Source organism: Salvelinus alpinus, chromosome 14 (genome assembly GCF_045679555.1).
Source record: "Salvelinus alpinus chromosome 14, SLU_Salpinus.1, whole genome shotgun sequence".
NCBI lineage: Eukaryota > Metazoa > Chordata > Actinopteri > Salmoniformes > Salmonidae > Salvelinus > Salvelinus alpinus.
This window is the reverse complement of record NC_092099.1, coordinates 29,172,687-29,200,490: the sequence shown is the minus strand read 5'-3', so window position 1 is coordinate 29,200,490 and position 27,804 is coordinate 29,172,687. Positions and strand designations below refer to the sequence as shown.

The window sequence follows — 27,804 nt, the reverse complement described above, 5'->3', positions numbered from 1 at the left end:
CTTGTGAAGATGCTGGAGGAAACAGGTACAAAAGTATCTATATCCACAGTAAAACGAGTCCTATATCGATATAACCTGAAAGGCCACTCAGCAAGAAAGAAGCCACTGCTCCAAAACCGCCATAAAAAAGCCAGACTACGGTTTGCAACTGCACATGGGGACAAAGATCGTACTTTTTGGAGAAATGTCCTCTGGTCTCATGAAACAAAAATATAACTGTTTGAAGGAAAAAGGGTGACGCTTGCAAGCCGAAGAATACCATCCCAACCGTGAAGCACAGGGGTGGCAGCATCATGTTGTGCGGGTGCTTTGCTGCAGGAGGGACTGGTGCACTTCACAAAATAGATGGCATCATGAGGAAAGAAAATGATGTGGATATATTGAAGCAACATCTCAAGACATCAGTCAGGAAGTTAAAGCTTGGTTGCAAATGGGTCTTCCAAATGGACAATGACCCCAAGCATACTTCCAAAGTTGAGGCAAAATGGCTTAAGGACAACAAAGTCAAGGTTTTGGACTAGCCATCACAAAGCCTTCACCTCAATCCTATAGAAAATATGTGGGCAGAACTGAAAAAGCGTGTGCGAGCAAAGAGGCTTACAAACCTGACTCAGTTACACCAGCTCTGTCAGGAGGAATGGGCCAAAATTCACCCAACTTATTGTGCGAAGCTTGTGGAAGGCTACCGAAAACGTTTGACCCAAGTTTTAAACAATTTTAAGGCAATGCTACCAAATACTAATTGAGTGTATGTAAACTTATGACCCACTGGGAATGTGATGAAAGAAATAAAAGCTGAAATAAATCATTCTCTCAACTGTTATTCTGACATTTCACAATCCTAAAATAGTGGTGATCCTAACTGACCTAAGACAGGAATTTCTTACGAGGATTAAATGTCAGGAATTGTAAAAAAACTGAGTTTAAATGTATTTGGCTAAGGTGTATGTAAACTTCCGACTTCAACTGTATATACAGGGGGCACCGGTACCGAGTCAGTGTTTGGAGGTACAGGCAAGTTGAGGTAATCTGTACATGTCGGTGAGGGCGATGTAAGGACTGGGTGTCGGAGTGCGAAGTCAGGCGCAGGAAGACAGAGGATACAATGATCACGTTCATTTAATGAACCACTGACAAACAACGGCCACCTCACTTGACACTGGGTGCTCCCAATAAACTGCCCCAGACACGGGGAACAAAAACAGTTCAGAAAATGCACACTAACACAAACACGTAACGTCAGACTAACAAACACCAAGCTTACAATAAAACAATCCCGCACAAAGAAACGGGCGGGCCGGCTGACTGATAAAGCCCAACTAATAGAACAAACACAAAACAGTGAACACATAAGGAGGGGGAGGAGAAAGATCAGTGGCAGCTAATAGGCCGGTGACGACGACCGCCGAGCGCCACCCGAATGAGAAGGAGAGCCTGCCTCGGTCGGAGTCGTGACAGTACCCACCCCCCCCCCCGACGCGCGGCTCCAGCCGACACCGGCCTCGAGGTCGACCCGGAGGACGAGGTGCAGGGCGATCCGGATGGAAGCGATGGAAATCCCTCAACATTGACGGATCCAAAATGTCCCCCACCGGTACCCAGCACCTCTCCTCCGGACCGTACCCCTCCCAGTCCACGAGGTACTGCAGGCCCCTCACCCGGCGTCTCGAGTCCAGAATGGCCCGTATCGTATACGCCGGGGACCCCTCGATGTTCAGAGGGGGAGGAGGGACCTCCAGCACCTCACCGTCCTGCAGGGGACCAGCTACCACCGGCCTGAGGAGAGACACATGAAACGAGGGGTTAATACGATAATAGGAAGGGAGTTGTAATCGATAACATACCTCGTTTATTCTCCTCAGGACTTTGAAGGGCCCTACATACTGCGGACCCAGCTTCCGGCAGGGCAAGCGGAGGGGCAGGTTTCGGGTCGAGAGCCAGACCCTGTCCCCCGGTACAAACACGGGGGCCTCACTGCGGTGGCGGTCAGCACCCCTTTTCTGCCGTCCACTAGCTTGTTGGAGGGATTCCTGGACGGCCCTCCATGTCTCCTTGGAGCGCTGCACCCATTCCTCCACCGCAGGAGCCTCGGTCTGGCTCGGATGCTATGGTGCCAGGACCCGCTGGTACCCCAATACACACTGAAAGGGGGACACGTTAGTAGAGGAGTGGCGTAGTGAGTTCTGGGCCATTTCGGCCCAGGGGATGTATCTCGCCCACTCCCCTGGCCGGTCCTGGTAATACGACCGCAGAAACCTACCCACCTCCTGGTTCACTCTCTCCACCTGCCCATTACTCTCGGGGTGATAACCGGAGGTCAGGCTGACCGAGACCCCCAAACGCTCCATGAACGCCCTCCATACTCGGGACGTGAACTGGGGGCCCCGATCAGAAACGATGTCCTCCGGCACCCCGTAGTGCCGGAAGACGTGGGTGAATAATGCATCCCCAGTCTGCAGGGCTGTAGGGATACCGGGCAACGGGAGGAAACGGCAGGACTAGAGAACCGATCCACAATCACCAGAACCGTAGTGTTCCCCTGAGACGGGGGAAGATCGGTCAGGAAATCTACGGATAGATGCGACCAAGGCCGTTGTGGAACGGGGAGGGGTTGTAACTTCCCTCTAGGAAGGTGCCTAGGAGCCTTACTCTGGGCGCATACCGAACAGGAGGAGACATAAACCTTAACGTCCCTAGCCAAAGTAGGCCACCAATACCTCCCCCGAAGGCTCCCCACTGTCCTCGTCACCACAGGGTGACCCGAGGAGGGTAGGACGTGAGCCCACCGAATCAATTTGTCCCGAACACCAAGCGGCACGTACTACCGCCCCGCCGGACACTGAGGAGGAGCGGGTTCCACCCGTAACGCCCGCTCGATGTCCGAGTCCACCTCCCACACCACTGGTGCTATCAGCCTTGAGGCGGATGGGAGTAGGTTCGGTGGACCGCTCGTCCGTGTCGTAAAAACGGGACAGTGCATCCGCCTTTACGTTTTGGGAGCCCGGTATATACGATAAAGTAAACCGGAATCGGGTGAAGAACATGGCCCACCTTGCCTGACGTGGGTTCAGTCTCTTAGCTGCCCGAATATACTCCAGATTCCGGTGGTCGGTCCAGATGAGAAAGGGGTGCTTAGCCCCCTCAAGCCAGTGTCTCCACACCTTCAGAGCACTGACCACCGCTAACAACTCCCGGTCCCCCACATCATAGTTACGCTCCGCTGGGCTGAGCTTCTTCGAGAAGAAAGCGCAGGGGTGGAGTTTTGGTGGCGTACCCGAGCGCTGTGATAGCACGGCACCTACCCCAGCCTCGGACGCGTCCACCTCCACTATGAATGCTAGAGAGGGGTCCGGATGCGCCAACACGGGCGCATCCGTGAACAGCGCCTTCAACCTGTTGAAAGCTCCGTCCGCTTCTGCTGACCACTGCAACCGCACCGGACCCCCCTTCAGCAGTGAGGTAATGGGAGCTGCTACCTGGCCAAAACCCAGGATAAACCTCCGGTAGTAGTTGGCAAATCCCAAAAACCACTGCACCTCCTTTACCGTGGTCGGAGTCGGCCAATTACGCACGGCCCTAATGCGGTCACCCTCCATCACCACCCCCGAGGTGGAAATGCGATAACCCAGAAAGGAGACGGCTCGTTTGGAGAACACACACTTCTCAGCCTTGACATATAGGTCATGCTCCAGCAGTCTACCAAGCACCTTGCGTACCAGAGACACATGCGCGGCGTGAGTGGCTGAGTAGATCAGAATGTCATCGATATAAACAACCACTCCCTGCCCGTGCAGGTCCCTGAGAATGTCGTCTACAAAGGATTGGAAAACGGCTGGAGCATTCTTTAACCCATACGGCATGACGCAGTACTCATAATGGCGCGATGTGGTACTAAATGCGGTTTTCCACTCGTCTGCCTTCCGAATACGCACCAGACTATACGCGCTCCTGAGATCCAGTTTTGTGAAGAACTGCGCTCCGTGAAATGATTCCATTGCCGTAGCAATGAGAGGTAGTGGGTAACTAAACCCCACTGTGATGGCATTTAGACCTCTATAATCAATACACGGACGCAAACCTCCCTCCTTTTTCTTCACAAAAAAGAAACTCGAGGAGACGGGTGAGATGGAAGACCGAATGTACCCCTGTCCCAGAGACTCAGTGACATATGTCTCCATAGCCACCGTCTCCTCCTGGGACAATGGGTACACGTGACTCTTGGGAAGCGCAGCGTTTACCTGGAGATCTATCGCACAATCCCTTCCCGGTCAATGAGGTGGTAATTTCGTCGCTTTCTTTTTACTGAAAGCGATTGCCAAATCGGCATACTCGGGGGGAATGCACACCGTGGGACCCTGGTCTGGACTTTCCACCGACGTGGCACCGATGTTAACTCCCAAACACCTTCCAGAACACTCCTCTGACCACCCCTGGAGAACCCCCTGTCTCCACGAAATTTTAGGATTGTGCCGGGCCAGCCAGGGAATCCCTAGCACCACTGGAAACGCAGGCGAATCAATAATATAAAGACTGATACGCTCTTTGTGATTCCCCTGCGTCACCATGTCCAGGGGAACCGTGGTCTCCCTGACCACCCCTGACCCTAATGGCCGGCTATCTAGGGAGTGCACGGGAAAGGGAGAATCTATCGGCACAAGCGGAACACCTAACTTAAGAGCGAGTCCGCGATCCATAAAGTTCCCAGCTGCGCCTGAATCGACTAGCGCCCTATGCTGGGAAGAGGGAAAACGTTTACGAAAAAAAATTAAGACAAACATGTGACCAACAGGGGGTTCTGGGTGAGTTTGGTGCTGACTCACCTGGGGTGATCGAGAAGCGTTCCGCCTGCCATCTCGACTCCCAGACAGACCCCCCCAGCACCGATCGGCCGTGTGTCCTCTCCGACCACAGCTGGTGCAGGGAGAGCCCCCTCCTCCGGTACCCCTCGGCCCAGCCCCTCCCAACTCCATCGGAATGGGAGTGGAGGTGCTGGGTGGTGGAACGCACAGGACCCTCTCCGAACGCCCGCAGGCAGCCAGCAGATTGTCCAGTCGGATGGACATGTCAATCAGCTCATCCAGGGAAAGAGCGGTGTCCCGACACGCTAGCTCCCTGTGGACGTCCTCCCGGAGACTACACCGGTAGTGGTCAATAAGGGCCCTGTCGTTCCACCCAGATCCTGCTGCCAAGGTCCGGAACTCCAGCTCGTAATCCTAGGCACTCCTCTTCTCCTGCCTGAGATGGAATAGTCGTTCTCCCACCGCTCGGCCTTCTGGAGGGTGGTCAAACACGGCACGAAAACGGCGGGTAAACTCTGGGTAGTGCTCCTTCGCTGAGTCTGTGCCATTCCAGACCGCGTTCGCCAACTCCAGAGCACGACCCGTGAGGCAGGAGATGAGGACACTCACCCTCTCCGCTCCCGAGGGAGTAGGTCTTACGGTGGCCAGGTACAGTTCCAGTTGGAGTAAGAACCCCTGGCACCCCGCCGCCGCTCCATCATAATCCCTCAGGAGTGAAAGACGGAGAGCGCTGGAGCCGGGGGATGGAGAGTCCTGAGCTGGGGGAGCCGAAGGTGGAGAGAGGAGACCATTCCTCTCCCATCGGTCCATTCTTTCCATCATAGAATCCATAGCCGATCCGATACGTTGTAGAACGGTGGTATGGTGAAGTACTCGTTCATCCATCTATGGGAGAGGGTTGGCCGCTGCTCCTGCTGACTCCATTTGGGTGGTGCGGGATTCTGTAAGGACTGGGTGTCGGAGTGCGAAGTCAGGCGCAGGAACACAGAGGATACAATGATCACGTTCATTTAATGAACCACTGACAAACAACGGCCACCCCACTTGACACTGGGTGCTCCCAATAAACTGCCCCAGACACGGGGAACGAAAACAGTTCAGAAAATGCATACTAACACAAACACGTAACGTCAGACTAACAAACACCAAGCTTACAATAAAACAATCCCGCACAAAGAAACGGGCGGGCCGGCTGACAGATAAAGCCCAACTAATTACGAACAAACACAAAACAGGTGTAACCAATGAACACATAAGGAGGGGGAGGAGAAAGATCAGTGGCAGCTAATAGGCCAGGGACGACGCCCGCCGAGCGCCACCCGGACGGGAAGGAGAGCCTGCCTCGGTCGGAGTCGTGACAGGCGAAGTGTGTATGCATAGGTAACAAACAACAGCGAGTAGCAGCAGTGTACAAAAGGGTCAATGTAAATTTTCCGGTGGCGATTTTATGAATTGTTCAGCAGTCTTATGGTTTGGGGTTAGAAGCTGTTGAGGAGGTTTTGGTCCTAGACTTGGCGCTCCGGTACCGCTTGCAGTGCAGTAGCAGAGAAAAAAGTCTATCACTTGGGTGACTGGAGTCTCTGACAATGTTATGGGCTTTCCTCTAACACCGCCTATTAAATAGGTCCTGGATGGCAGGAAGCTTGGCCCCAGTGATGTACTGGGCCATTCGCACTACCCTCTGTAGCGCCTTACGGTCAGATGATGAGGAGTTGCCATACCAGGCATTGATCAGGATGCTGCAACTGGTCAGGATGCTGTCGATGGTGCAGCTGTAGAACCTTTTGAGGATCTGGGGACCCATTTCAAATCTTTTCAGTCTCCTGAGGGGGAAAAGGTTTTTGTCGTGCCCTCTTCACGACTGTCTTGGTATGTTTGGACCATGATAGTTCGTTGGTGATGTGGACACCAAGGAACTTGAAGCTCTCGACCCGCTCCACTACAGCCTCATCGATGTTAATGGGGGCCTGTTTGGCCCGCCTTTTCCTGTAGTCCACAATCAGCTCCTTAGTCTGGCACCACACTGCCAGTTCTCTGACCTCCTCCCTATAGGCCGTCTCATCGTTGTCGGTGATCATGCCTACCACTGTTGTGTCATCAGCAAACTTAATGATGGTGTTGGAGTCGTGTTTGGCCACGCAGTCGTGGGTGAACAGGGAATACAGGAGGAGACTAAGTACACACCCCTGAGGGGTGTGGCAGACGTGTTGTTGCCTACTCTCACCACCTGGGGGCGGCCCATCTGGAAGTCCAGGATCCAGTTGCAGAGGGAGGTGTTTAATCCCAGAGTCCTCAGCTTAGTGATGAGCTTCATGGGCACTATGGTGTTGAATGCTGAGCTGTAGTCAAGAAACAGCATTCTCACATAGGTGTTCCTTTTGTCCAAGTGAAAAAGGGCAGTGTGGGGTGCGATTAAGATTGCGTCATCTGTGGATCTGTGGGATCTGTGGGCGGTATGCTAATTGGAGTGGGTCTAGGGTGTCCGGGAGGATGCTGTTGATGTGAGCCATGACCAGCCTTTCAAAGCACTTCATGGCTACCGACGTGAGTTCCACAGAGCAGTAATCATTTAGGCAGGTTACCTTCGCTTCCTTGGGCACAGGGACTATGGTAGTCTGCTTGAAACATGTTGGTATTACAGACTCGGTCAGGGAGAGGTTGAAAATGTCAGTGAAGACACTTGATAGTTGGTCCGCGCATGCTTTGAGTACACGTCCTGGAAATCCGTCTGGCCCAGCGGCTTTGTGAATGTTGACCTGTTTAACCTTTCTCAACCACATCATCATATCATATTTATCAAACAAAATTAACATTTGTTATGTAACTGAGAGTCTCGTGAGTGCAAACATCCGAAGATTATCTAAGGTAAGTGATTCATTTTATTGCTTTTCTGACCTTCGTGACCTAGCTAACCAAGCTAATATAAGGCTAACTGTTCTAGCATTGATTGCTACACTCACAAAAGCTTGGATTTCTTTCGCTGTAAAGTATATTTTCAAAATCTGACACGATAGGTGGATTAACCTTTTGTCAATAGGGGGAGCTGTTAGCATAATTTTTTTTTTTACATTTCCAAATTAAACTGCCTCGTACTCAATTCTTGCTCGTACAATATGCATATTATTATTACTATTGGATAGAAAACAATCTCTAGTTTCTAAAACCGTTTGAATTATGTCTGTGGGTGAACCAGAACTCTTTCTACAGCGAAACTCATGACAGGACATGCGAAGCTCTGAAAAATAGTCTCTGATCTCGGATCAGTTTAAACTCTGTGTGTGCCCTATGGCTTGACATGAACTGCACCCGCCTTCCCCTGGATGTCAGTAACCAATGAGAAGTGGAATGGTGTCTCTAGGTGTTTCTCAGAGTTTATAAAAGGGAATGGAGTGAGATGACCCTTCTTTTCGACGCTCGCCAGGACGCAAGGGAGGACATCAGAATCGCATGCTCAAAAGCTCTCGTTATTGATCAAAGATATATCCGCCTGTGATTTAATTCGATATAGGTGTTAGAAACATCATAACGAAGTTATTTGAAACCGATTTATATCAGTTTATGCGAGTATATTGCTATTTTTCTGAATTTCCTTAGTATTGCGTTTGAGGATTTGGGCATGTGTGTGCCGTGTAGCTATCGTTAGCTGCTAGTTCCGAAGTTGAGGAGGTCGTTTTACAACAAAGCAACGATTCTTTTGGACAAAGGACACATTGCCCAAGATACTGATGGAAGCTCGTCCAAAAGTAAGAGTTATTTATGATTTTATTCCGTATTTATGTGGAAAAATGTAAACGCAGTTGTCAGCCATTTTTTGCGGCACTAGTCTGGCTGTAACTCACAATGTATGTCTAGTAACGTAAATTTTAAAAATCTAAATCAGCGGTTGCATTAATAACCAATGCATCTTTCATTAGCTGTCCAACCTGTATTTTTTTTGTCAATCTAATCGATAAATAATCGTAAACTTAGGTGCCTTTGCAAGATGGCGCCGGTCAGAATGCATGCCATGTTTTGACAGATTACATTGCATTACCACGATTTGTGATGCTAAATATGCACATTTTCGAACAAACTCTATATGCATTGTGTAATATGATGTTATAGGACTGTCATCTGAAGAATTCTGAGAAGGTTAGTGAAAAAATTTATATATTTTGGTGGCGATAACGTTATCGCCCCTTTTGCCTTGATTTAATGCTGGTGTGATGTTAGCTCATGTGGTATGCTAATATAACGATATATTGTGTTTTCGCTGTAAAACACTTAGAAAATCTGAAATATTGTCTGGATTCACAAGATCTTTGTCTTTCAATTGCTGTAGGCTGTGTATTTTTCAGAAATGTTTTAGGATGAGTATTTTGGTAATTGACGTCGGTCTCTGTAATTATTCCGGCTGCTTCCAACGCTATTTCAGATTGCAGCTGCAATGTACAACTGTGACTTATACCTGAAAAAATGCAAATCTTTCTAAAAAAACATATCCTATACCATAAATATGTTATCAGACTGTCATCTTATGAAGTTGTTTCTTGGTTAGTGGCTATATATATCTTTATTTAGTCAAATTAGTGATAGCTACTGATGGAGTAAAAAACTGGTGGAGTAAAAAAAGTGGTGTCTTTTGCTAACGTGGTTAGCTAATAGATTTACATATTGTGTCTTCCCTGTAAAACATTTTAAAAATCAGAAATGATGGCTGGATTCACAAGATCTGTATCTTTCATCTGGTGTCTTGGACTTGTGATTTAATGATATTTAGACGCTTGTATTTACTTGTGACGCTATGCTAGGCTATGCTAGTCAGCTTTTTTACTGTGGGGGGTGCTCCCGGATCCGGGATGAGTACCAAGTAAAAGTTAACAACAAGCTAAACTGTGTTTTGGTATATTTCACTTGTGATTGCATGATTATAAATATTTCTTATAATATTTTTGCATTTGGTGCCATGCAATTCTAGCGGTTGTTTAGGAAAGTGATCCCGCTAACGGGATTCGTAGCGCAGAGAAGTTAAAGGGTTTGTTCACATCGGCTACCGAGACCGTTATCACACAGTCATCCAGAACAGCTGGTGCTCTCGTATGCTTCAGTGTGCTTCAGTGTTGCTTGCCTCGAAGCGAGGATAAAAGGCATTTATCTCGTCTGGTAGGCTCGTGTCACTGGGCAGCTCGCGTCTGGGTTTCCCTTTGTAGTCCGTAATAGTTTTCAAGCCGTGCCACGTCCGATGAGCGTCAGAGCTGGTGTAGTAGGATTCAATCTTAATCCTGTATTGATGCTTTGCTTGTTTGATGGTTCGTCTGAGGGCATAGCGGGATTTCTTATAAACATCCGGATTAGTCTCCTGCTCATTGAAAGCGGCAGGTCTAGCCTCTTGATGCAGATGTTGCCTGTAATCCATGGCTTCTGGTTGGGATATGTACGTACAGTCACTGTGGGGACGACGTCATCAATGCACTTATTGATGAAGCCGATGACTGAGGTGGTGTTCCTCAATGCCATTGGATGAATCCCGGAACATATTCCAGTCTGTGCTAGCAAAACAGTCCTGTCGTGTAGCATCCGCGTCATCTGACAACTTCCGTATTGAGCGAGTCACTGGTACTTCCTGTTTTAGTTTTTGCTTGTAAGCAGGAATCAGGAGGATAGAATTATGGTCAGATTTGCCAAATGGAGGGAGGGGGAGAGCTTTGTATGCTTCTCTGTGTGTGGAGTAAAGGTGGTCTAGGATTTTTTCCCCCCTGGTTGCACATGTGACATAGTGGTAAAAATTAGGTAAAACTGATTTAAGTTTGCCTGCATTAACTTCTTGGAACTATAGGGGGTGCTGTTCCGCATTAGCATATTTGTGTCTCCAAATTAAACTGCCTCGTGCTAAATTCTTGATCGTACAATATGCATATTATTGTTATTATTGGATAGAAAACAGTCTATAGTTTCTATAGGAGTTGAAATTTTGTCTCTGAGTGGTACAGAACAATTTCTACAGCACTTTTCATGACAGGGTTCAGATTTCAGAAATTTTTACCTCTGATCTGGGGTCTGTTTATAAGGCCACAGTGAATGCTATGAAGAAACCGACACTACCTACGTCTTCCTCTGGGTGTCTGTACGTCATCACGTTTTCAATGAAGTCTATGGGACGTTCACAGCCATTATAAATGACAAAAATGTACAGAGACCCCTCTTTCTCAACGTGCGCCTCAAGCGTGAAGGCCATTGGACCTGCCTCGTTCCAAATCGTTTTCTAACCAGCAGTATTTCTCCGGTCATGTTTTCAGTCGTTATAGTTGTTAAAAACATCATAATGTAGTGAATTTTAACCGTTTTATATCAATTTATATCCGTTTAGTGCGATTTTGAGGAATTTCTTTGTCGTGCACTCTGAAAGTTTGGACACGCTTTAGGGTGTCGGTCGTTGGTGATGGACATTTCGAAGGACAGAGGACATCTATCGACCAAAAGACGTTTATAACATAGAAAGGATACATTGCCCAAGAATATGATGGAAGATCAGCTCAAAGTAAGCAATATTTAATATGATAAACCGTGTTTCTGTCGAAATATTTTAAACGCATACATCGCCATTTTGTTTGGTATAGCTTCACTTGGCCAACCCTGTATTGAAAAGTAAGGATAATTTTAAAAATGTAAATCAGCGGTTGCATTAAGAACTAATTTGTCTTTCGATTCCTGTCAACCCTGTATTTTTTAGTCAAGTATATGATTAGCTTTTAATTAAACTAGATCACTCTGATAGATGACGTCAGACATATTGAGGCTTGATTTCCTAGTATTTTCATTGTGTAACCACGGTTTTGTATGGCTAAATATGCACCTTTTCGAACAAACTGTATATGTATGTTGTAAAATGATGTTACAGGAGTGTCATCGGAAGAATTCTGAGAAGGTTAGTGAAAAAATTAATATCTTTTGGCGGTGATTACGTTATAGCGCTCTTTGCCTGGAATCGATGCTCTGGTAACGTTTTCACATGTGGTATGCTAACTTATCGATTTATTGTGTTTTCGCTGTAAAACGCTTAGAAAATCTGAAATATTGTCTGGAATCACAAGATCTGGGTCTTTCCATTGCTATGCTTTGTCTATTCTTATGAAATGTTTTATGATGAGTAAATTGGTCATACACGTTGCTCTATCTAGTAATTCTAGTGGATTTGTGATGGTCGGTGCAATTGTAAACTGTGATTTCTACCTGAAATATGCACTTTTTTCTAACAAAAACTATCCTATACCATGAATATGTTATCAGACTGTCATCTGATGGTTTTTTTTATAGGTTATTGGCTATCAATATCTTAGTTGAGCCGAATTGGTGATAGCACCTGAAGGAGTAAGAAACTGATGGAGTTAGAATAGTGGTGTATTTTGCTAACGTGTTTAGCTAATAGATTTACATATTTTGTCTTCCCTGTAAAACATTTTAAAAATCTGAAATGGTGGCTTTATTCACAAGATCTGTATCTTTCATCTGGTGTCTTGGACTTGTGATTTAATGATATTTAGATGCTACTATCTACTTCTGAAGCTATGCTATCTATGCTAATCAGTGTGTGGGGGGTGGGGGGTGATCCCGGATACGGGGTTGAGGTTCGGTAAAGGTTAAAGTCCCCAGCCAATAGGAGCGCCGCTTCTGGGTGAGCATTTTCTTCTTTGCTTATGGCCTTATAGAGTTGTTTGAGAGCGGTCTTAGTGCCAGCTTTGCTTTGTGGTGGTAAATAGACAGCTACGAATAAAACAGATGAGAACTCTTGGTAGATAGTGTGGTCTGCAGCTTATCATAAGGTACTCTACCTAAGGCGAGCAATACCTCGAGACTTCTTTAATATTAGACATCGCGCACCAGCTGTTATAGACAAAAAGACACACACCCCCACCCCTCGTCTTACCAGAGGTAGTGTCTCTGTTCTGCCGGTGCATGGAAAATCCTGCTAGCTCTATATTGTCCATATCTTTGTTCAGCCACGTCTCAGTGAAACATAAGATGTTACAGTTTTTAAAAAAAATCCCGTTGGTAGGATAATCTTAATTGTAGGTCATCAATTTTATTTCCCAATGATTGCACGTTAGCAAGAAGAATGGAAGGCAATGGGAGATTACTTGCTCGCCTCCGAGTTCTCAGAAGGGTGCCCGATCTGCGGCCTCTTTTCCGCCGTCTTTTCTTCATGCAAAAGTTGTGGATCTGGGCCTATTCCAGTGAAAGCAGGTTATCCTTCTCGTCGGACTCGTTAAAGGAAAACGTTTCTTCCAGTCCACGGTGAGTAATCGCTTTTCTGATGTCTAGAAGTTATTTTGGGTCATAAGAGACGGTAGCAGCAACATTATGTACACAATAAGTTAATAAACTAGTTACACAAAACTCAATTTAAAACAAAGAAAATAGCACAATTGGTTGGGAGAATGTAAACGTTAGCCATGTTCTTCGATGCCATCACAAAGGTCACTGCCCTCTGATCTTTGTCCTTGTAACACACACATACATACAATTGGCCCATGCTCTCATATCTGCCTGTTGGTCTTATCTGCAGGTCTGGACACAGTAGTAGCTGTGTGTGTTTTCTTTGGTGGACAAAGCCCTCATTCAGCCACCAGAAGGATGGAGAAAACGCACCGTCGGAGGGAGGGATGGAGGGAGGGGTGGTAGATGGGGGCGGCTGGAGAGACATGGCAGACTGGAACCGGACTGAAGTCATTCTTTATGACAGAGCAGAAAAGGTGGGTGGGAAGCATATTACTGTGGGTTTGGTACAAAATCAACCCAAGCAGCACATTAGAATACATCTCTTAGTATAAGGGAAGCTGTTTGCGTCACTGGAGGCCAATGCAGCCTAATGGGAGGAAAGCACGAGAATCTTGGCAGATTCCAAACCTTATACTGGTGGAGCAAGTATCCAAACTTCTTGTGTTTACAATGAGCCTGTGAAAATTGTAACAGTTGATTATTACTTTTTAGTTTGATTTAGTTCTGAAGACACACAATCACACAATCACAATCTGATCTCTAATAATACATTTTCTGACAATCTGTTTTACTGCATCCCAAGCCCAGAGAACACACAGAGGGTGCAGAACTAATAAACACTCCAACCCACCTTCACTGTAGAACTGGCCTTACAGATTGATGCTGGACTATTTGCAGCTGTGAGTGTGTTCTCCAAAGCTCCGTGCCCCTCTCAAACCCCTGGCTCAGGATAAAACAGACTTGGAACAAAGTGCATATGGATGCCAGATCTGTACAAACAGCCAAGAGTAGAATACCTCCACCTTTTCCTCTTTCTCTAAGGTTAATACAGGTGTACAGAGACTGCACCCAGAATTCCATTCCTGAGGCGCATAATCAAAAACCTCCAGAAAATATTTCAACTTGACATTTTCCGTATAAATTGCAAATGTATTCAATAAGCAATAACATACCACCTATTTCTAATTTCTTTATTTTACATTTCATGACATCATACATTTTCAAGCAACAGCATCTTCCTTCATACGGGGGGAGCCGTGTTAACCTTTAATGTGGCTAGTTGCATTTCTGCATGTGAGGTGACTGACATTATGAAAAGCATGTTACCTGGTAAGACAGCCCTCCACACACATATTCAATGCTTACACCCCGGATCACAGCAATCAATGTACAGAGTAGAAATAAAGATCCGAACAAGTAGTGATGTGTATGACGACACAGAGAAAAACCTAGATGAAATATGATAGCAAACCATGATAGTTTTCTCCTAAAAAGCAAATCAACCTTGACTGCTTCATGTCCTACGCTTATACAAGCTAATAAAATAAGGTCAGAATTTCATGAAGCTTGAATCTGCAGAGACCTAATAATACTGATGACCTGGCCACTTTAAAATGTGTTGGTGGCTTTTTTTTTTTTTTCAATACACCCTAGCAGTACTGGCAGCCAACCAGCCATATAGAATTCCTCAGAAGGCACCCATAGAATCTCACCATGGCGTATTCTACTAAAAATCACATCAAAACATCTCACCATGGAATCTGAAAACAGATTGCTGTCCCCAGTCCACCTGGTCGTGCTGCTGTTCCAGTTACAACTGTTCTGCCTGCGGCTATGGAACCCTGACCTGTTCAGACGTGCTACCTTGTCCCGGACCTTCTGTTTTCGACTCTCTCTACCGCACCTGCTGCTGTCTCGAACTCTGAATGATCGGCTATGAAAAGCCAACTGACATTTACTCCTGAGGTGCTGACCTGTTGCACACTCTACAACCACTGATTATTATTATTTGACCCTGCTGGTCATCTATGAACGTTTGAACATCTTGGCCATGTACTGTTATAATCTCCACCCGGTGCAGCCAGAAAAGGACTGGTCACCCCTCAGAGCCTGGTTCCTCTCTTGGATTCTTCCTACAGTTGAAGTCGGAAGTTTACACTTAGGTTTGGGTCATTAAACCTCATTTTTCAATAACTCCAACTTTCTTGTTAACAAACTATAGTTCTGGCAAGTCGGTTAGGACATCTACTTGACAAGTAATTTTTCCAACAAATGTTTACAGACAGATTATTTCTCTTATAATTCACTGTATCACAATTCCAGTGGGTCAGAAGTTTACCAAGTTGACTGTGCCTTTAAACAGCTTGGAAAATTCCAGAAAATTATGTCATGGCTTTAGAAGCTTCTGATTGACTCAAATGATGTCAATTAGCATAACAGAGGTGTACCTGTGGATGTATTTCAAGGCCTACCTTCAAACTCAGTGCCTCTTTGCTTGACATCATGGGAAAATCAAAAGAAATCAGGCAAGACCTCAGAAAAATAACTGTAGACCTCCACAAGTCTGGTTCATCCTTGGAAGCAATTTCCAAACGCCTGAGGGCACCACGCTCATCTGTACAAACAATAGTACGCAAGTATAAACACCATGGGAACACGCAACCGTCATACAGCTCAGGAAGGAGACGAGTTCTGTCTCCTAGAGGTGAACGTACTTTGATGCGAAAAGTGCAAATCAATCCCAGAACAGCAAAGGAGCTTGTGAAGATGCTGGAGGAAACAGGTACAAAAGTATCTATATCCACAGTAAAACGAGTCCTATATCGACATAACCTGAAAGGCCGCTAAGCAAGGAAGAAAACATTGCTCCAAAACCGCCATAAAAAAGCTACAGACTACAGTTTGCAACTGCACATGTGGACAAAGATCAAACTTTTTAGAGAAATGTCCTCTGGTCTGATGAAACAAAAATAGAACTGTTTGGCATAATGACCATCGTTATATTTGGAGGAAAAAGGGGGAGGCTTGCACGGGGAGGGGGGGGGCAGCATGATGTTGTGGGGGTGCTTTGATGCAGGAGGGTCTGGTGCACTTCACAAAATAGATGGCATCATGAGGAAAGAAAATGATGTGGATATATTGAAGCAACATCTCAAGAAATCAGTCAGGAAGTTAAAGCTTGGTTGCAAATGGGTCTTCCAAATGGACAATGACCCCAAGGATAATTCCAAGTTGTGGCAAAATGGCTTAAGGACAACAAAGTAAAGGTATTGGAGTGGCCATCACAAAGCCCTGACCTCAATCCTATAGAACATTTGTGGGCAAAACTGAAAAAGCATGTGCGAGCAAGGAGGCCTAAAAACCTGACTCAGTTACACCAGCTTGGTCATGAGGAATGGGCCAAAATTCACCCAACTTATTGTGGGAAGCTTGTGGAAGGCTACCCTAAATGTTTGACCCAAGTTAAACAATTTAAAGGCAATGCTACCAAATACTAATTGAGTGTATGTAAACTTCTGACCCACTGGGAATGTGATGAAAGAAATAAAAGCTGAAATAAATCACTCTACTATTATTCTGACATTTCACATTCTTAAAATAAAGTGGTGATCCTAACTGACCTAAGACAGGGAATTTTTACTATGATTAAATATTAGAAATTGTGAAAAACTGAGTTTAAATGTATTTGGCTAAGGTGTATGTAAACTTCCGACTTCAACTGTAGGTTCCTGCCTTTCTAGGGAGTTTTTCCTAGCCACCGTGGTTCTACATCTGCATTGCTTGCTGTTTTGGGTTTTAGGCTGGGTTTCTGTATAGCACTTTGACGTCGGCTGATGTAAAAAGGGCTTTATAAATACATTTGATTGATTGATCTGAAAACACACACGCTGACATTCTTACTTATAACCACATTTATTCATCCTTAAATGGCAATGAAATAATTTTATCTGACCATAGTCTACCACAGACTCTCCAACCCTGCTACAGTTCTGAGTAAGAGGTCTACAATGTGTGTGAGATTTGGGCCCAGATTCACAAAACAATCTTTAAAAGAAATGTATTCTTAAGTGCAATTTTTTCTTAACTTTATACACTTACAAAAAGTTGCTATTCCTCAATAAAGTTATTTAAAATGTTCTTAAGTTTCTTCCTCAGAAAATTGTTAAGAAGAAATGTGATTCTAAAATAAAGTTAGTGGATTTCCTCTTGGAAATGTTGTTAATTTCAAGATAGCTAAAGCCTGGGCTTAAATGCATGGAAGTGAGAAAATAAGATAATGAAAGCAATTGAACATGTTTAATTGACTCAAACTTCATGTGAAAGTTCCAGTATTGATTGTTTTTAAATCCCCCACCCCCAATTTTCTCTCCAGTTATCGCAGTAAGAAATATGCTAATAAGATTGCCCTTGCCCGCAAGATAACGAGCTAGTTCAGTTGCTTTGCGACAATCATCTTAAAAAGAAAGTTTGTAAAAAGATATTTGAGAAGTTCGTAAGAAAAGCATGAATTCTTAAAGAAATGTTTGAGGATTTGTACTAACAAAGCTTTTCTTATGAAGCTTCTAATTAAGTTTTGCGTTTGAAGTGTTTTGTGAATCTGGGTCCTGGGGTTGAAAGCTTACAGATAGGCTATGATAAATTAAGATTACATCAAGAGTAGAATCAAAACAATATATTCTAGGGGATTCAAACAGGACAGGTCTTCCACAGGAGCTGCGTTGCAGTGGTCTAAAGTTTGGACATTAAAGTGTAAAATCCAACACAATAACTTTACTCATCTGCATTCAGTGTATCGTAAGACATTAGGATCACTGAATACTAAAATGTATTTTCACATCATTCAGAGTTTTCCTACAACCTAGGTCCATTAGGTCGTGCAAACCACATTCATCTTGGGAAAATATTTTAAAATGCCACAAAGAAACCAAAGCAGTTACAAGAACAAAATACTCAGTCAGCATCACACTTCATGATAGATATGGATGCCAATTGGGGTTACCAGAGGACAAGGTTAGGTTCAGAGCTGTTCTGTTAGGATGTGTTGTGATCATACTGGCCAGTATTCACAAACAGTCTGAGTGGGTGTGCAGATCTAGGATCAGGTCTCCTCAGTCAATATTATCTTATTCATTATGATCTAAAAGGGAAATCTGATCGCATATCAGCACCTCTACTCTGAAACACTTCAAACTCGTGAATACGAACCATTGTGACGAAACAAAAGATGTTGTGTTGATGGATTCAGTTTCTCAGTGACCCTGTGATGCTGGTCACGACAGATTGTATTCTGTGCCTTCTTGAGGTGGGCCTTGCTTAACTTCTGAAAGTGCAGTAGAATGTTGAGGAACAGTCGCTGAGTGGCTGAGTTTCACTTCCTCCTTTTAGACTGCATCTGTGCAGAGGAGAGAGGGTGAAAGAGAGAGGAAAAAGAGAGATACAATACACTAAAGCAAGTAGAGCAAAATTACATTATATAATAACTGTAACTGCTCTTTAACCTGTCTAGGATGAGAGTGGCGCTAGCGGCACTCCCCCCCCACCCCCACTGAAAAACCAGTGCCGCGAAATTCAAAAAAAATATTTTTTTTAAATATTTAACTTTCACACATTAAAGTCCAATACAGCTAATGAAAGACACAGATCTTGTGAATCCAGTCAACATGTCCGATTTTTTAAATGTTTTACAGGGAAGACACAATATGTAAAGATGTACATCTATTACCTAAAAACACATTAGCATAATCCACCATCTTTTATTTGTCCACCAACACCAGTAGCTATCACCAATTCGGCTAAACTAAGATATTTATAGCCCCTAACCAATAAAAAAACTCATCAGATGACAGTCTGATAACATATTTATGGTATGGGATAGGTTTTGTTAGAAAAAAGTGCATATTTCAGGTAGATGGCATAGGTTACAACTGCACCCACCGTCACAAATGGAATAGAAAAACTACTTAGAGCAACGTGTTTACCTACTTACTAATCATCAAACATTTCGTAAAAATACACAGCATACACGAATCGAAAGACACAGATCCTGTGAATACAGACAATATTTCAGATTTTCTAAGTGTCTTACAGCGAAAACACAATAAATCGTTATATTAGCATAGCACATAGCACATAGCAGCCCAGCATTGATTCTAGCCAAAGTGAGCGATAAAAGTAAACATCGCCAAAATATATTAATTTTTTCACTAACCTTCTCAGAATTCTTCAGATGACACTCCTGTAACATCATATTACACAATCCATATAGAGTTTGATCGAAAATGTTTATATTTAGCCACCAAAATCATGGTTAGACAATGTGGAATGTAGCTCAGCTGGTCAGAAAAAGTCTGTGCGCCACTTAGACAGTGATCTACTCTTATACATAAATACTCATAAACGTGACTAAAAAATATAGGGTGGACAGGGATTGATAGACAATTTAATTCTTAATACAATCGCGGAATTACATTTTTTAAATTATCCTTACTTTTCAATACAGCTTGCGCCGAGCGAAGCTACGTCAAAAAACATGGCGTCCGAAGCCACTAAAACTTTTCGACAGAAACACGATTTATCATAATAAAAATGTCCTACTTTGAGCTGTTCTTCCATCGGTATCTTGGGCAAAGGATCCTTTCTTGGGTCCAATCGTCTTTTGGTGGAAAGCTGTCCTCTTGCCATGTGGAAATGCCAACTGCGTTCGGGATGAACTGGAAGCGTGCCCAGCAATTCACAGCCTTTCAGAAATAAATGTCCCAAAATCGCACTAAACGGATATAAATTGCTATAAAACGCTTTAAATTAACTACCTTATGATGTTTTTAACTCCCATAACGAGTAGAAACATGACCCGAGTAATATTACTCCCTCCACTAATGCTTGGAACAGGTGCGGGTCGGTGCCCTCTATGCGCATGACGCAGCTCCAAAAGACTGACTAGCCTCAGGGTTTTTTAATTTATAGTGCCTGTGAACGTGCAATCGACCCGATTCAAATCGTCATCACGTAAAGACATCCAGGGGAAGACGTAAGCAGTGTCCGTATAGTCATAGCAATAACAGTGGCCTTTTAACTGACTCCAGATCAGTGGCCAAAATTTCTGGAATCTGACTCCATGTCAGGGAAATTGCTGTAGAATGGGCTCTGTTCCACTTAGAGACAAAATTTCAACTCCTATAGAAACTATAGACTGTTTTCTATCCAATAATAATAATAATATGCATATTGTACGATCAAGAACTTTGTGGGAAGCCGTTTCAAAAAATTACACGATTAGCATAAATAGCCACAACAGCGCCCTCATCCCCAACAGGTTTTAATAAGCTTTACATATTGGCCTCACAGCCTTCGTCAGAGCTTTTGTGAGTTTGTAGACATCGCACCACCCATAGCCGTTCCACTCATCGAATGGGGTTGGAGTCGATGCGATGCGTGGAAGGATATGGGTGGGGCTGTCTACATAAGGGTGCTAATTTAAGACACTCACAAAAGCTCTGACGAAGGTCATGAGGCCGATACGTAAAGCTTAGTATCACTGCTCTTTAATATCAAGAGCAGTGTGCGGGTTTTTCTTTTTTTCTCATTTTATTCAACTGTTACCATGCACCTGCAAAAAAAATTGCTCAGATGTGCAAGTGCCTTTTGAATTTTTATAATAACTGTAACTGAAATGAACAAGGTCAGATAGAAGTCAGTGCTGGGTCTAGATGGTTGGGGTGTGATAGAGGCTCCAGAATGCAGTGAGACCAACCAGGCATATAATCAAATTTCCACTTCAGGCCTATAACTGCCTCTGAAAGTGTGTTAACCAGCATCTAGGAAACACACAGATGATCAACACATAACTCAAATTCTCCCCTCTAATTTCATGTCACTGTGTGAGGACTCCAGGAAGATTTCGGAGTTTTAAATCTGGATCAGAATATTGTGCTCTATTGAACGTGTTATACTGCGTTAAACCCATCTAAACCTGGCTGGCAGTCTGACCATGGTTCTCCACCACAAATGTCTGTCTTATACTTATACCCACTGTTATTTGTTATTGTCCCATACGATCCTTTGTGTATAATACCTCCATTCTCCATAGAGCCAAAGCAATGCTAAAACCAGCGATGAAACAGAGGTTAATTTAGTTTACCCCACAGTCCACACAGAAAGAGGCCAACGGTAGGGCAGCAAGTACAGTACAGGTATTTTATTAGGATCCCAATTACATTTAACATTACATTTAAGTCGTTTAGCAGACGCTCTTATCCAGAGCGACTTACAAATTGGTGCATTCACCTTATGACATCCAGTGGAACAGCCACTTTACAATAGTGCATCTAAATCTTTTAAGGGGGGGGGGGGTCAGAAGGATTACTTTATCCTATCCTAGGTATTCCTTGAAGAGGTGGGGTTTCAGGTGTCTCCGGAAGGTGGTGATTGACTCCGCTGTCCTGGCGTCGTGAGGGAGTTTGTTCCACCATTGGGGTGCCAGAGCAGCGAACAGTTTTGACTGGGCTGAGCGGGAACTGTACTTCCTCAGTGGTAGGGAGGCGAGCAGGCCAGAGGTGGATGAACGCAGTGCCCTTGTTTGGGTGTAGGGCCTGATCAGAGCCTGAAGGTACTGAGGTGCCGTTCCCCTCACAGCTCCGTAGGCAAGCACCATGGTCTTGTAGCGGATGCGAGCTTCAACTGGAAGCCAGTGGAGAGAGCGGAGGAGCGGGGTGACGTGAGAGAACTTGGGAAGGTTGAACACCAGACGGGCTGCGGCGTTCTGGATGAGTTGTAGGGGTTTAATGGCACAGGCAGGGAGCCCAGCCAACAGCGAGTTGCAGTAATCCAGACGGGAGATGACAAGTGCCTGGATTAGGACCTGCGCCGCTTCCTGTGTGAGGCAGGGTCGTACTCTGCGGATGTTGTAGAGCATGAACCTACAGGAACGGGCCACCGCCTTGATGTTAGTTGAGAACGACAGGGTGTTGTCCAGGATCACGCCAAGGTTCTTAGCGCTCTGGGAGGAGGACACAATGGAGTTGTCAACCGTGATGGCGAGATCATGGAACGGGCAGTCCTTCCCCGGGAGGAAGAGCAGCTCCGTCTTGCCGAGGTTCAGCTTGAGGTGGTGGTCCGTCATCCACACTGATATGTCTGCCAGACATGCAGAGATGCGATTCGCCACCTGGTCATCAGAAGGGGGAAAGGAGAAGATTAATTGTGTGTCGTCTGCATAGCAATGATAGGAGAGACCATGTGAGGTTATGACAGAGCCAAGTGACTTGGTGTATAGCGAGAATAGGAGAGGGCCTAGAACAGAGCCCTGGGGGACACCAGTGGTGAGAGCACGTGGTGAGGAGACAGATTCTCGCCACGCCACCTGGTAGGAGCGACCTGTCAGGTAGGACGCAATCCAAGCGTGGGCCGCGCCAGAGATGCCCAACTCGGAGAGGGTGGAGAGGAGGATCTGATGGTTCACAGTATCGAAGGCAGCCGATAGGTCTAGGAGGATGAGAGCAGAGGAGAGAGAGTTAGCTTTAGCAGTGCGGAGCGCCTCCGTGATACAGAGAAGAGCAGTCTCAGTTGAATGACTAGTCTTGAAACCTGACTGATTTGGATCAAGAAGGTCATTCTGAGAGAGATAGCGGGAGAGCTGGCCAAGGACGGCACGTTCGAGAGTTTTGGAGAGAAAAGAAAGAAGGGATACTGGTCTGTAGTTGTTGACATCGGAGGGATCGAGTGTAGGTTTTTTCAGCAGGGGTGCAACTCTCGCTCTCTTGAAGACGGAAGGGACGTAGCCAGCGGTCAAGGATGAGTTGATGAGCGAGGTGAGGTAAGGGAGAAGGTCTCCGGAAATGGTCTGGAGAAGAGAGGAGGGGATAGGGTCAAGCGGGCAGGTTGTTGGGCGGCCGGCCGTCACAAGACGCGAGATTTCATCTGGAGAGAGAGGGGAGAAAGAGGTCAGAGCACAGGGTAGGGCAGTGTGAGCAGAACCAGCGGTGTCGTTTGACTTAGCAAACGAGGATCGGATGTCGTCGACCTTCTTTTCAAAATGGTTGACGAAGTCATCTGCAGAGAGGGAGGAGGGGGGAGGAGGGGGAGGAGGATTCAGGAGGGAGGAGAAGGTGGCAAAGAGCTTCCTAGGGTTAGAGGCAGATGCTTGGAATTTAGAGTGGTAGAAAGTGGCTTTAGCAGCAGAGACAGAAGAGGAAAATGTAGAGAGGAGGGAGTGAAAGGATGCCAGGTCCGCAGGGAGGCGAGTTTTCCTCCATTTCCGCTCGGCTGCCCGGAGCCCTGTTCTGTGAGCTCGCAATGAGTCGTCGAGCCACGGAGCAGGAGGGGAGGACCGAGCCGGCCTGGAGGATAGGGGACATAGAGAGTCAAAGGATGCAGAAAGGGAGGAGAGGAGGGTTGAGGAGGCAGAATCAGGAGATAGGTTGGAGAAGGTTTGAGCAGAGGGAAGAGATGATAGGATGGAAGAGGAGAGAGTAGCGGGGGAGAGAGAGCGAAGGTTGGGACGGCGCGATACCATCCGAGTAGGGGCAGTGTGGGAAGTGATGGATGAGAGCGAGAGGGAAAAGGATACAAGGTAGTGGTCGGAGACTTGGAGGGGAGTTGCAATGAGGTTAGTGGAAGAACAGCATCTAGTAAAGATGAGGTCAAGCGTATTGCCTGCCTTGTGAGTAGGGGGGGAAGGTGAGAGGGTGAGGTCAAAAGAGGAGAGGAGTGGAAAGAAGGAGGCAGAGAGGAATGAGTCAAAGGTAGACGTGGGGAGGTTAAAGTCACCCAGAACTGTGAGAGGTGAGCCGTCCTCAGGAAAGGAGCTTATCAGGGCATCAAGCTCATAGCTGTTGCGAAAGCAGCAGCTACTCCTCCTGGGGTCCACAAGAAACATGACATAATACAGAACATTGATTAACAAGAACAGCTCAAGGACAGACCTACATGAGATGGGATGGAAGGGAGTTCCAAGCAATAATGCCTCTATATAAAACTGTACACTTTCTTGAATTTGTTCTGGATTTGCGGACTGTGAAAAGACCTCTAGTGGGGTAAGTGTGTGTGTCAGAGCTGTTTGGAATTTTCAACACATGAATGTTTCTTATAAAAATAAGTGATGCCTTCAGTCTCTCCTCTTAGCCAAGAGAGACTGGAATGCATAGTATTTATATTAGCCCTCTGATTACAATGAAGAGCAAGATGTGCAGCTCTGTTCTGGTTCAGCTGCAGCTTAACTTAGGTATTTCTTTGCAGCACTTGACCACATGGCTGGAGAATAATCAAGGTAAGTCAAAACTAGAGCCTGCAGGACTTGCTTTTTGGAGTGTTGTGTCAAAAAAAGTAGAGCGTCTTTTTTATTATGGACATACAGTGCATTCGGAAAGTATTCAGACCCCTTGACTTTTTCTCACATTTTGTTACGTTACAGCCGTATTCTAAAATGTATTGAATTATTTTTTGCCCATCATCACTCTACACACAATACACCATAATGACAAAGCAAAAACAGGTTTTTAGAAATGCTTGCTAATGTATTAAAAATCAAAAACAGAAATACCTTATTTCCATAACATTTCAGACCCTTACTATGAGACTCGAAATTCAGCTCAGGTGCATATTTTTTTTCCATTAATCATCCGTTAGATGTTTTTACAACTTGATTAGAGTGCACCTGCGGTAAATTCAATTGATTGGACATGATTTGGAAAGTCACATACCTGTCTATATAAAGGTCCCACAGTTGACAGTGCATGTCAGAGCCAAAACCAAGCCATGAGATCGAAGGAATTGTGCATAGAGCTCCGAGACAGGATTGTGTCGAGGCACAGATCTGGGGACGGGTACCAAAACATTTCTGCAGAACTGAAGGTCCCCAAGAACAAAGTCGCCTCCATCATTCTTAAATGGAAGAAGTTTGGAACCACCAAGACTCTTCCTAGAGCTGTCCGCCCTGCCAAACTGAGCACCATCCCTACGGTGAAGTATGGGGGCAGCATCATGCTGTGGAGATGTTTGTCAGCGGCAGGGACTGGGAGACTAGTCAGGATTGAGGGAAAGATGAATGGAGCAAAGTAAGAGATCCTTGATAAAAACCTGCTCCAGAGCGCTCAGGAATTCAGACAGGGGCGAAGGTTCACCTTCCAACAGGACAACGACCCTAAGTACACAGCCAAGACAACGCAGGTGTGGCTTTGGGATACGTCTCTAAATGTCCTTGAGTGACCCAGCCAGAGGCCGGACTTGAACCCGATCGAACATCTCTGGAGAGACCTGAAAATAGCTGTGCAGCGACACTCCCCATCCAACCTGACAGAGCTTGAGAGGATCTGCAGAGAAGAATGGGAAAAACTCTGCAAATACAGGTTTATTGACTAAACATTCATCTGATGACTTATGTACCAAATCAATTAACTAGGGTTAATTGTTACTCGATTAAATTAATCATGTAACAATTAACTCATTAGGATTTGGGGCACCATGGAAGTTGTTGTTTTTAATGACAGATGCCATTTTTAATGACATCACAAAATCAACATTAGTTTTCCATAGACCATCTCTCATCATTCCCACATTCAGATGTTAGGAATATTGTTCCAGTGTCCACTTTTGGACGTTAGAGTTTTTGGGCAGCAAAAGGTCTCTGTAACAAAAGGACACTCCAACCATCAATACTAAAAGCTAAAAATGGTCCTCTGCTGCATACAATTTACGACCAGGCGCGAGGTGTCACAAAACCCTCAAATCAATTACTCCTCCCCTCTGCAGGTGAGAGGGATCTGGTAGAAGTTGATCCATGGTAACCTGATCTTTGGATCCTCACAGGAGAGTCAGCTTATAGCGTCATACTCAAGTAGACTTGTCTGTAATCGCTGCCAAAGGTGCTTCAACAAAATACTGAGTAAAAGGTCTGAATACTTATGTAAATGTGATATTTCCATTTTTTAATTTTAAGAAATTCACAAAAATGTATAAAAACCTGTTTTTGCTTTGTCATTATGCTGTATTATGTGTATATTGCTGAGTTTTTTCCCCATCAATTTTAGAATAAGGCCGTAACCTAACAAAATGTGAAGTGAATGGGTCTGAATACTTTCCGAATGCACTGTACCTCTCCCCATCTTTACAACCATTTAATTGGTGTTTTGACCATGACAATTTAAAGTAAACACCAAGTAATTGAGTCTCCTCAACTTGTTTAACAGCCACACCATTAATTACCAGATATAGAGATGTCCTGGACCAGTTTATTACTGGCCACCCATTCCAAACCTGAATGCAATCTCTTGTTATGGGTTTCAGTGACTTCATTAGCTGTGGTTGCTGACACGTACACTACCGTTCAAAGGTTTGGGTTCACTAAGAAATGTAAGAACAGACACTGGACACAGGAAGATTGGAAAAAAGAGTTATGGACAGACAAATCTAAGTTTGAGGTGTTCGGATCACAAAGAAGAACATTCGTGAGACGCATAAAAAATGAAAAGTCGCTGGAGGAGTGCTTGACACCATCTGTAAAGCATGGTGGAGGCAATGTGATGGTCTAGGGGTGCTTTGGTGGTGGTAAAGTGGGAGATTTGTACAGGGTTAAAGGGATCTTGAAGGAAGGCTATCACTCCATTTTGCAACGCCATGCCATACCCTGTGGACGGAGCTTAATTGGAGCCAATTTCCTCCTACAACAGGACAATGACCCAAAGCACAGCTCAAAACTATGCAATAACTATTTAGGGAAGAAGCAGTCAGGTAGTATTCTGTCTATAATGGAGTGGCCAGCACAGTCACCGGATCTCAACCCTTATTTCATGTTTTCATGGAAACCAAGGACATTTCTAAGTGACACCTAACTTTTGAACGGTAGTGATATGGTTGAGTCATCAGCATACATGAACACACAGGCTTTGTTTAATGCCCGTGGCCGGTCATTGGTGAAAAGAGTGGAGGGCCTTGAGTGCTGCCCTGCGGTACACCACACCCTACATGTTTGACAGAAAGGCTTGCATGAAAGGAAAGCCTCTGAGTTCTATTAGATAGATAGCTCTGAATCCATGACATGGTACCGGTTGAAAAGCCATAAAAAGTTCTCAACAGACTATGGTTAATAATATCAAAGCCTGCTCTGAAATCTAACAGTACAGCTCCCACAATCTTCTTCTTATAAATTCCTTTCAACCAATCATCAGTTTGTTTGTGGTAGGGCAGTATATATTGAGTGCCGTTCTCTATAAGCATGCAGAATGTTTACAGAGAAATAGCATTGTATTTGGTCAAACACCATGTTTTCCAATCAACAGTTTGCTAAGAACAGGCAGGCAGCAAGCTGGTAGGTCTGCTATTAGAATCAGTAAAGGCCGCTTTACCCCTCTAGGTAGCGGAATGACTTTGGCTTCCCTTAAGGCCTGAGGAGAAATACCTTCTTCTAGACTCAGATTAAAGATACAGTATGATAGATACTGTAGGAGTGGCCATAGAGTCAGCTCCCATCCTCAGTAGCTTTCCAGGTCGAGTGCAGGTAATAGGCAAGCAGACTCAATTCCCCCCTGTGGAGTTGGATGGTAGCTTCTTGTATTGGTTCTCTGTACCATTTAGAAGAACTATAGCATCTAAAACAGATGAGTTAAAACAGCTCTATCTGGCCAGCTGCAATGTTTCATATTAGTAATTCCTCTGTAGTGACTGGAGACAGCTGTCAGCATAGGGACATGGACAGAGAGTTCAATTCCTTCAACTAACATAAATCATGGCTGTGAATTTTAAGAGCCAGGAATTTGTC

General features: G+C 45.1%; 1 long non-coding RNA gene across 1 annotated transcript in view; it reads right to left on the bottom strand.

Moving 5' to 3' along the window:
- Nucleotides 1–14,230: 14,230 nt before the first annotated feature.
- LOC139538713 (uncharacterized) overlaps nt 14,231–27,804 on the bottom strand; it is a 34,907-nt gene continuing 21,333 nt past the window's right edge. The window contains exon 3 of the long non-coding RNA XR_011667789.1: nt 14,231–18,447. This is a non-coding gene — a long non-coding RNA (uncharacterized lncRNA). The remainder of the gene's footprint in view (nt 18,448–27,804) is intronic.